The 10,254-nt window shown below is 40.9% G+C and overlaps 1 non-coding gene across 1 annotated transcript; it reads right to left on the bottom strand.

Annotated features, from left to right (window-relative positions):
- Positions 1–4,977: 4,977 nt before the first annotated feature.
- LOC123388990 lies at positions 4,978–5,084 on the bottom strand. Its single transcript, XR_006603509.1, has one exon. It is a non-coding gene; the product is annotated as a U6 spliceosomal RNA (small nuclear RNA).
- Between the last annotated feature and the right edge of the window lie 5,170 nt (positions 5,085–10,254).

Below are 10,254 nucleotides of genomic sequence, written 5' to 3'. Positions count from 1 at the left end.
ATTCTCTGCGGGCTGCTGCTTGCCTGAGCCCAGTCTCGCGGTGGGTAAAACCCCGCATACAGCGAAAGCCTCTTTGCCTGGGCATCTCCCCGGGGAAAGTATAGCATTCGTTGGGATATCAGAGTTGGGTTTGGGGATGCTGCTGCGGCTTGCCTGAGCTCGTCTCCGCAGTACGGTGGGAGATACCCGCATGGAGCGTAATACTCTTTGCCCTAGCATCCCCTCTGCCTGAGAGAGAAGCATGGTTGCACACGTCTGTCACCGCGCTCCCCAGGAGCAAGTGTGGGGAAGACGCAACACGTTGCCTCCGGGGAAGAGAAGGAGTCTTTGGCCTTGGGTCGGGACTCGCTCGGGAGGCAGGATAGCCTGCCGTGGCATGAACATCAGGCCGGTGGCAAGACCAGTGTAACCCGCTCCCTGTGCGGAGAGATGGTAGCCTGGCTGCTAAGGACACATGAGGGGACGACTAGGGCAGGGGCGCGTGCTCCACTCAGTGGAAAGAGTCTGGGCAGAAAGCAGGCCTGTCCTGTGCCTCTGCTCACAAGGGGACAGCATCTCCTTGCCACCTGTCCCAAGGGCAGCCTTGTGCTTGCCACCAGGTGCCGTACTCGGAACTCGTAGAAACAACCCCATGGAGAAATGGGTAGTAGGATGCCGTCTTCCACCAAGACGTGGCAGCGTTGTCGGTGGCAGGGAGTGTGCCAAGGAAGGAGTGGATACAGTCACCCACAGTACCCCATCCCAGTGCACGGGCCGTGTGCAGGGATCCTGTCGCCTCCTCTCTCCTGTGGTGAAGGCACTGGCCTAGGCCCAGAGTCTGCCTGAGCGCCGGAGCAAAAGGCCAAGACTGACCTACGTCAGGAGATGGTATTAGGCATAGAGTGCCATCTTAGGCCTCGCAGGCTGCTGCAGGGTTGTGACTGTGTCTGCTTACTTCGGCTTAGCAAGGTGAACCCGGGCGTTAACTTGGAGCACGGGAAAGCAAGGCCCAAGAGGCACCAGCTCCGCCGCAGCTCTTCTTCCCTGACGCGACTGAAGTCTTGCTGAGGAAGCAGCGGCGAAGTGCTGTTCGCTCCTAGCCAAAGCTTCTGCGAAAGCACATCATTCCTGAGAAATGTTCTGCAGGGCTGCTGCTGCTTGCCTGAGGCCAGTCTCAAGGTGGGAGAAACCCCGCATACAGCGAAAGCCTCTTTGCCTGGGCAACTCCCCTGGGAGAGCACATCATTTGTTGCGAAATCAGAGTTGGGTTTGGGGATGCTGCTGCGGCTTGCGTGAGCTCGTCTCCGCAGCACGGTGGAAGATACCCGCATGGAGCGAAATACTCTTTGCCCTAGCATCCCCTCTGCCTAAGAGAGAGGCATGGCTGCACACGTCTGTCACCGCTCTCCCCAGGAGCAAGTGTGGGGAAGACGCAGCACGCCGCCTCCGGGGAAGAGAAGGAGCCGTTGGCCTTGGGGTCGGGAAACGCTCGGTAAGCAGGATAGCCTGCCGTGGCATGAACAGCAGGCCGGTGGCAAGACAAGTGTCACCCGCTCCCTGTGCGCAGAGATGGTAGCCTGGCTGCTAAGGAGACAGAGGGGACGATTAGGGCAGGGGCACGTGCTCCACTCTGAGGAAGGAGTCTGGGCAGAAAGCAGGCCTGTACTGTGCCTCTGCTCACAAGGGGACAGCATCTCCTTGCCACCTGTCCCAAGGGCAGACTTGGGCTTGCCACCAGGTGCCAAACCCGTAATTCGCAAAAACAACCCCATGGAGAAACGGGCAGTCAGATGCCGTCTTCCACCAAGATGTGGCAGGGTAAAAGGCCAAGCGATTCCTACACCGGGAGTTGGTAGTGTGCATAGAGTGCCCTCCTTAGCTACGCAAGCTACTGCACGGTTGTGGCTGTGTCTGCTTAGTTCGGCCTGGCAGGGTGAACCCAGGACGCGAACATGGAGCCCAGGAAAGCAAGGCCCAAGAGGCACCAGCTCTCCCGCAGCTCTTCTTCCCTGACGCGACTAAAGCCTCGTTGAGGAATCAGCGGCGAAGTGCTGGTGGCTCCAAGCCAAAGCTTCTGTGAAAGCACAGCATGCGCTGAGTAATTCTCTGCGGGCTGCTGCTTGCCTGAGCCCAGTCTCGCGGTGGGATAAACACCGCATACAGCGAAAGCCTCTTTGCCTGGGCATCACCTCTGTCTGAGAGAGAAGCGCGGTGGCGCCTGTGGAAAGAGCCTTAAGGAAAGGGACACGTCTGTCACTGCAGAGCGACGGAAGCCTGGCTGCTAAGGAGACACGAGGACAAGATTAGGGCAGGGGAAAGGGCTCCACTCTGAGGAAGGAGTCTGGGCAGAAAGCATGCCTGTCCTGAGCCTTTGGGCCAAAGGAGTCAGCAGCTCCTTGGCCACAACATCCGTGGTGGAGACAAGGGTTTGCCACAGCAGGCGCCTACCCTGAACTCGAGAAACATCTCCCAGAAGGACTGGCCATCAGATGCTATCTTCCTCCAGGATGTGGAAGCTTGGTGGAGGCACGGGGTTTAAGGGGAAGGAGTGTGGACAGTCTCCCAAAGCTCCCTATTCAGTGCACTGGCGGTGTGCAGGGATCCTGTCGCCTCTCCTTTCCTGTGGGGAAAGCACTAGTCTAGTCCGTGAGTCCGCCTGACCACCAGTTAAAAGGCCAAGCGATGCCTACACCAGGAGATGGTAGTGTGCATAGAGTGCCATCCTGGGCTACGACTCTACTGCAGGGTTGTGGCTGTGTCTGCTTAGTTCGGCCTGGCAGGGTGAACCCAGGATGCGAACATGGATCCCGGGAAAACAAGGCCCAAGAGGCACCAGCTCTCCCGCAGCTCCTCTTCCCTGATGCGACTGAAGCCTTTCTGAGGAAGCAGCGGCGTAGTGCTGTTCGCTCCAAGCCAATGCCTCTGCGAAAGCATACCATTCACTGTGAAATGTTTTGCGGGCAGCTCCTGCTTGCCTCAGCCCAATCTCGGGGTGGGTGAAACCCTCATACAGCTAAGGCTTCTTTGCCTGGAGATATCCCCTCAGAAAGCACAGCATTCGTTGGGAAATCAGAGTTGGGTTTGAGGATGCTGCTTCTGCTTGCCTGAGCTAGTCTCCATAGCACTGTGGAAGATACCTGCATGGAGCGAAATACTCTTTATCCTAGCATCCTCTCTGCCTGAGAGAGAAGCGTGGTTGCACATGTCTGTCACTGCGCTCCCCAGGAGCAAGTGTGGGGAAGCCACAGCACCCCGCCCCCGGAGTAAAGGAGGAGCTCCTGGCCTTGGGGGCGGGAAAATTGAACAGCCACATGCAGAAAAATGAAATTGGACCATTTCCTTACACCATACATGAAAATGGACTGGAAATGGATGAAGAACCATAATGTGAGAAGGAAATGCATCAAAATCCTTGAGGAGAGAACAGGTAGCATCCTCTTTGGCCTCAGCAGCAGCAACTATTTCCTAGGAACATCGCCAAAGGCAAGGGAAGCAAGGTCAAGAATGAACTATTGGGATATCATCAGATCAAAAAGCTTTTGCACAGCAAAGGAAACAGTTAACAAAGCCAAAAGATGACTGTCAGAAGTTATCTGGGAGAAGATATTTGCAAATGACATACCAGATAAAGGGCCAGTATCCAAAATCTATAAAGAGCTTATAAAGAGCTATATCTATAAAGAGCTAAATCTATAAAGAGCTATAAAGAACAAATAATCTAATGAAGAAATGGGCAAAGGACATGAACAGACATTTCTGCAAAGAATACATCCAAATGGCCAACAGACACATGAAAAAATGTTCCACATCACTCGGCATCAGGGAAATACAAATCAAAATACAAAATACAAATCAAAACCAGAATGATACCACCTCATACCTTTCAGAATAGCTAACATGAACAAGTCAGTCAATGACAGATGCTGGCGAGAATGTGGAGAAAGGGCAACCCTCCTACACTGTACGTGGGAATGCAAGCTGGTGCAACCACTCTGAAAAACAGCGTGGAGCTGCCTCAAAAAGCTGAAAATACAACTACCCTATGACCCAGTGCTTGTAGTATTGGGTATATACCCTACAGATACAAACGTGGCATTCTGAAGGGGCACATCCACCCAAATGTTTATAGCAGCAATGTCCACAATAGTTAAACTATGGAAAGAACCTAAATGTCCTTCAACAGGTGAATCAATAAATAAGATTTGGTATATATACAATGAAATACTATGCAGCCATCCAAAGAAATGAAATCCTGCTATTTGTGATGACGTGGATGGAACTAGAGGGTATTATGCTTGGTGAAATAAATCAATCTGAGAAAGACAACTATCATATGATCTCCCTGATATGATGAAGTGGAGATGCAACATAGGCGTTTTCGGGCGTATGAAAAGAAAAATAAAGGAAGATGGGATTGGGAGGGAGACAAACCATAAAAGACTGAATCTCACAAAACAGACTGAGGGTTGTTGGGGAGGAGGTGTGTTGGGAGAGGATGGTGGGGGTATGGACATTGGGGAGGGCAGGTGCTATGTGAGTGATGGTGAGTGCTGTGAAATGTGTAAACCTGGTGATTCACAGACCTGTACCCCTAGGGATAAAAACACATTATATGTTTATAAAAAATTTTAAAAAATAAGTAAAAAATCCATTAAAGAAAAAACACATATTGCAAGCCCAGAGCTAATCTCATTTTCAATCAAAAACGTTTGAAAGTTTTCCTCTTAAAGATCAGAAAAAAGACAAGTGTGTCCACTTTCACTACTCTCATTTGACATAGTACTGGATGTCCTAGCCAGAGAAACAAGGAACACAAAGAAATAAGAGACCAAAAAAAAAAAAAAGAAGAAGTAAAATTTTCTTATTTTGAATAACATGAACTTACATGTTAAAAAATCCTAAAAACTTCACAAAAAATTTGAATAAACAAATTTAGTAAAGCTGCCAAATACAAGATCAATACATAAAAGACAAGAATTTTGTTTTGTTTCATTTTTTTTTAATATGGAATGCTTCCCAGTTTTTCATGTCATCCTTGTTCAGTGATCATGCTAATCTTCTCTGCATCATTACAATTTTAGTATATGTGCTGCCAATGTAAGCACAAGACAGGAGCATTTTAACACTCTAATGATGAACTATCTGAAAAAATAAAGAAAACAATCTAATTCACAATAGCAGCAAAAATAAAAAAAATACTTAGGAATAGATTTAACTAAGAAGATGTACTCCATAAACTCTGACATTGATAAAGAAATTGAAGGATACACAAATGGAAAGATAGCACATATTTATGAATAGTAGAATTAACATTGTTAAAATGTCCATACTACCGAAAACCATCTGTAAATCTAATTCCTATCAAAAATCCAAAGTTAGGGGCGCCTGGGTTGCTCAGTTTGTTAAGCCGCTGCCTTCGGCTCAGGTCATGATCCCAGGGTCCTGCGATCGAGCCCCAAATCAGGCTCTCTGCTCAGCAGGAAGCCTGCTTCCTCTTCTCTCTCTGCCTGCCTCTCTGCCTGCTTGTCATCTCTCTCTGTCAAATAAATAAATTAAAAAACTTATAAAAATACCTATATTATTTTTTTACAGAAGTAAGTAAAGAATCCTAAAATTTATATGAGACCATAAAAGACAACAAATAATCAAAGCAGTTCTGAGAAAGAATGAAGAGAAATTACACTTCTTGATTTGAAACTATACTACAAAGCCCTCATGCTCCAAACAATAAAGTATACTGGCATAAAAACAGACCAATAAACAAGTAGAACAGAATTGAGAGTCCAGAAATAAATCCTTTCATACAGTCACCTAATATTTGACTGGGGCCAACATATGTAATGGGTAAAGATAGTCTGTTCAATAAATGATATTTAAAACTGTCACATAAACAGTATGAAACTGGAACCTTATATCACTCATAAGTCTTAACTTGAAATAGATTAAAGACTTAAAGGTGATGCATGAAACTAAATTTCCTAAAGGAAAGCATAGGAAAAATTCTCCTTGACATTGGTCTTGCCAAAAGTTTTTTGGATACCAGACCAAAAACACAAGCAAAAAAACCAAAAATAAATAAATGGTATTACATCAAACTAAAGTTTCTGCATTGCCAAAAAAAAGAGAGAGAGAACGAAAACACAATCCACAGAATGTAAGAAAATACTTACAAATCTTATATCTGAAAAGAGGTTAATAACCAACAGATACAAATAGAAAAAAATATATAATTAAAAAAATAGCAAAGGATCTCAATAGACTTTTTTTTCAAAAAAGTTATATAAATGACCAACAGGAGCATTAAAAAGTGCTCAACGTAAAAAACTCAGGGCAAAGTCATTATGTTGTTGTTGTTGTTGTTTACCTCTGAAAAACACAGCAAGATATTACTACCTATTAGAATATATACTACCAAAAAATTGAAACTAGCAAATTTTGGTAAATATTGGAGAAAATGGGGAACTTATGCACTGTGATAGGGATATAAATTTGTATCGAAAACAGTATGGAGATTATTCATATTATTAAAAGTAAAATTACCATATGATTCAGTAATCCCACTTCTAGGTATATATCTAAAGGAAACGAAGTCACTGTTCAAAGACATATCTGCACTCTTATGTTTATTATAAAATTATTAACTCTAAGGAAGAGATGGAAATAACTTCAGTACCCATTAATGGATGAATGAATAAAATAAGTATGGTAAATATATACTATGGAATACTACTTAAACATGAAAAATTACGAAATACTGCCATTTACAACAGCATGGATGGATCTTGAAGGTATTATACTAAGTGAAATATTTCAAAGATTTTATATATTTTTTAAATATTAACAGAATCTGAGGAAAAGGCAAACTAATGGAAACTTAGAGTTGAGTTGACAAGGGGTGAACTTGGGGTGGAGTATGGTGGTCAAAGGGTGCAAAATTCCAACGATAATATGAAAAAGATCTGGGGATCTAATGTACAGCATGATGATCATAGTTAATAAAATATACATACTTTTTTTTATTGAGCGTCCCTTTATTAAACTTTGCATATATCACATTCTTACAAGTTGAAAGTTTATAGCAATGTTGTATAAAAGAGGTCTGCTGCCACCATTTTTCTAACATTTGTTCATTTTGTGTCTCTCTGTCACATGTTGGTAATTCCTGCAATATTTCAAGTTTTTTCATTATTATTGTATTTGTTATGGTGATCTGTGATCAGTAATTATGACCCACTGAAAACTCAGAACTAGTTTACTTAAGGTATATACATTGTTTTTCTTTAAAAACATAATGCTTTTGTACAGTACAGTATAGTGCTTATTTTTATATGCACTGGGAAACATAATTTTTTATATGCGCTGGGAAACCAAAAAAAATAATAATTTGACTTAGTTTATTGAGATAATCACTTTATTGAGGCAGTCTGGAACAAAACCCACAAGACCTCTGAAGTTTATCTCTACTATACTATATACATAAAAGTTGCTAAGAGAGTAGATCTTAAAATTCCTTATAATACATGCATAAAAAACAGTGGCAACTATACGAGATAGTAGATGTATTAACATTTTTATGTAGATTGTATTGCAATAAAGATGTATACCAATTTATCAAATTGTACAAAATTTACACAATGTTAAAATTTTGCAATGTTAGGGACGCCTGGGTGGCTCAGTTGGTTAAGCAGCTGCCTTCGGCTCAGGTCATGATCCCAGCGTCCTGGGATCGAGTCCCACATCGGGTTCCTTGCTCCGCAGGGAGCCTGCTTCTCCCTCTGACTCTGCCTTCCACTCTGTCTGCCTGTGCTTGCTCTCACTCTCTCTCTCTCTTACAAATAAATAAATAAAATCTTTAAAAAAAATTTTGCAATGTTATAAGAAATCATTTCTTAAATTGACAAATTATAATATGTCGATTTTTTTTTCAATAAAGCTGGAAAAAACTTTTTGCAGAATTAATCTATTTTTCAAAAAAGGAAGTAAGGAAGTAGAAACTGCAACTAACTCTGAAAGAATAGAATATAAAATCCATTTTCGTTATATACACTGTGACAAAAACTATTATTTAGTTTACAATGAAGGAGTACTTATGAAGCATAAAGGATGGTCTATAAATAATGCTGAAAGAGCTCAGTTTTAAGGTTTAAATTTAAAATCTTCTTTTGAAATACTCACTGACCACCCAGTTTTCCAAACATAAATATCTTAACTGCATGAATTTATTTCATACAACTCTATAATCTTGTTTCATAAGAAAGCAGCATGCAAATTTTGAATAAGACAGACTTGCTTAAGTTTCTTTATGTTCAACAGTAAAGGATACCTCCCTAAAAATAAATAGAAAAAAATCAGCATATTTATTATGATAATTATTATTCATAATGAGATTCATATTGAATTAGGGAAATATATATCCTCAGAGGGGGTAAAGTAAAATGAAATTTATTTTGGTAAATGTGTATGAATAGTCAATACAATGCCTCAATAGAAATGAATATTACCATTTTGAACAATTTAATTACTATTATTAGAATTATTATAAGTAAAAAAATAGCTATCATTTTAGCATGGAATATGAAACTCTCATGCTCCATGCTTCATCACATCCACACAACAACCCTGCATAATAAGTATTATCATCACCATTTCATGGGTGAAGAAACTGAGGCTAACACATTTAAATAACTGGTTTATGATTACATGGCTAGTAAAGATGCATCACACTAATTTAGGCTTTATGAATTCAGAATTGTACTCTTTCCACTGCACATTCTATTACTCTGTAAATACTTGGCCTGTTTTCATTTAGTTTTTTAATTTTATTCATGTGATGATGGCTTAAAGCTTCATTTAAAGGAAGCTTAAAAAATTCATTTAACCAAAAGCTCCCAAAAATTAAAAATGTCATGGATCTAATGTAGACATGGATATCATTAGTTAATGGGTAACTATATATTTTCCACTCTAGTGAGATAACAATCAGAGTATTTTTCTAAGTTTTAGTCTCTCAGTGTTCAAAAGGACTTTGTTAAAATAGAAATATTTAGACAAAGGTGATCAAAAGTCTAGATCAGGTCACCTTAAGATAAATATTAGGAAACTGAGGAAACAAATGGAGATTTGAACACTGAGCTATGATATAATGAATGGTTTCAAGTATTTAGTAGAGTATAGAAAATCCCTTTAAAGCCTGGTCTTAGCCTCGCATTGCAGCTTCTGGGATATCTGTCTATCTATCATCTATCTATCTAGATATAAACTTGAAAACTTTTTTAACTTAAAGATTTTGAGAAATAGAACATAATCAGCACCATAGAAGATCTGTTCATGATAACAACCTAGCCCCCACCTCCCAGTTTGTTAATATTCTCTCTTATTTAATGTAACATTGTGCAAATAGACCACTACTGACCTGCCATTATGAATGAAATAGCTATAATCATCTGGTTGCATATCCTGGTGAAAATATTCATTTAGTTCCATGTTGTATTTCTAGGAATGGACTAAATTTTTATTTTTATTTTTAAGTTTTCTGAATATTGTCCAAATTACCTCAAATGTTTTTATTATGGGCACTTTCATTCTTTCACATTCTTGCAAGACAATTTTACTGTTGCCCAATATGGTAAGTGTGTAATAGTATGTCATTTTAGGTTTTAATTTATTTTTAATTTAATTTTTTTTAACTGATGGACACTAATGGCTTTTGTGAATAATACTACAATGAACATGGGAATGCATACATTAATTCACTATTCTGTTTTAATGTTTTTAGGAAATTGCATACTGTTTTCTATAATGGCTTTACAAATTTACAATTCCACCCACAGGACACAGTGTTCCCTTATCTGAATAAATTTATCTCTTGTTGATGCTAACCATTCTAAAAGGTGTGAAACAATATATAATTGTGGCTTTGATTTCCATTTCCCTGATGATTAGTATGTTGACATGACATGAAAAGTCATGTCCCTGGTTGGTGTTTGGATGTTGGATGTCTTCTTAGGGAAAAAAAAGGTCTGTTTAGGTCTTCTGCCCATTTTTTGATCAGATTGTGTGTGTGTGAGTGTGTGTGTGTGTATTACTAAGTTGTATAAGTTCATTATATAGATCAATGGAACAGAATAGAGAGCCCAGAAATAGACCGTCAACTCTATGGTCAACTAATCTTCAACAAAGCAGGAAAGAATGTGCAATGGAAAAAAGACAGCCTCTTCAATAAATGGTGCTGGGAAAATTGGACAGCCACATGCAGAAAAATGAAATTGGACCATT

The sequence above is a fragment of the Mustela putorius genome, unplaced genomic scaffold (genome assembly GCF_011764305.1).
Source record: "Mustela putorius furo isolate JIRA1106 unplaced genomic scaffold, ASM1176430v1.1 tig00003934_pilon_pilon_pilon, whole genome shotgun sequence".
In the NCBI taxonomy this organism is placed as follows: Eukaryota; Metazoa; Chordata; class Mammalia; order Carnivora; family Mustelidae; genus Mustela; species Mustela putorius.
The sequence above is the reverse complement of the archived record's forward strand: the minus strand, read 5'-3'. Positions and strand labels throughout refer to the sequence as shown.